Source organism: Cicer arietinum, unplaced genomic scaffold (genome assembly GCF_000331145.2).
Source record: "Cicer arietinum cultivar CDC Frontier isolate Library 1 unplaced genomic scaffold, Cicar.CDCFrontier_v2.0 Ca_scaffold_2828_v2.0, whole genome shotgun sequence".
Lineage (NCBI taxonomy): Eukaryota > Viridiplantae > Streptophyta > Magnoliopsida > Fabales > Fabaceae > Cicer > Cicer arietinum.
The window spans coordinates 1-986 of record NW_027336477.1 but is presented as its reverse complement, the minus strand read 5'-3'; the positions used below and the strand labels follow the sequence as shown (position 1 = coordinate 986).

At 29.5% G+C, this 986-nt stretch overlaps 1 pseudogene; it reads left to right on the top strand.

Moving 5' to 3' along the window:
• LOC113785080 (U1 spliceosomal RNA) overlaps nt 1–30 on the top strand; it is a 134-nt pseudogene extending 104 nt beyond the window's left edge.
• The last annotated feature ends 956 nt before the right edge of the window (nt 31–986 follow it).

Sequence of the window (986 nt, the reverse complement as noted above, 5' to 3'; positions counted from 1 at the left end):
TGTGGGGGTCTGCGTTCGCGCGACCCCTTATATTACAGTATCAAATTTTTAGTGCTTTTGAATGCATTTATTTGTTCTTTAGTCAATAATGTAAGTTTATCAGAATTATCTCTTGATTCTAAAATAATTTAAGTTCTCACTTATAATTGTTTAAAAGATGATTGAAGTACCAAAGTATGTTTTCTCTTGTAATTGTTCAAAACACGGTTGCCAAATAATGTCTTAACATTATAAACATAGATGATGTCAATTCTACGTTTAAGTTTAACTCTTATAAGTTACAAGTGCCTTTTGATTCCCTATATATATAAACGGGTTAATTCTAAACATTTTGCCTCCCTTGGGCTTATCTGGTGCAACATAGTGTTAAAGGTCTTAAATTCTATCTGCAAACAAAAAAAGGTCTATAACAATCAGGTTAAAGGTCTAAAACGTGAGATGACAAAACAAATGTTCAAAAAAAGTTAAAAGGCAAAAAAACAAAAAAAATATATGTAAATAAAGAATTAGAGGACTATTTTTGTTTTATCATTTGTTTGTATAACATTTGATCGTCTTAGTCAGTTGTTTCCTGGAAATATAAGATGTTCGAAACTTTTGGTATAATGTACAATGGTAATATTTGAAAAAATTTATCTGCTACGAATTTTATATGCTTATAATTTGATATTATTTTTCTTTGTTATGAACAGACTTTTTTTTATTGTCCATCTCCTTGTACAAAATTCCTTATACATGTAATAGACTAATAAATAATTGGATTATTGAAGTTTTCTGTTCAGTCCAGATGAGATTAAGTGGTAATAGACATTTGTTTAAGACAAATAGTGATGAATGGTGGTTTGGAAGTAAAATTTATTAGTCCCACATGGCTAATAAGAGGATTATATGAGATTTGAAGTTATATAAAAAAGAACTTATCTAAGTTCAAAAGCATCTTTGCGCTTGGGGCAATGACGCAGCTAGTGAGGTACTAACCGAGGCGC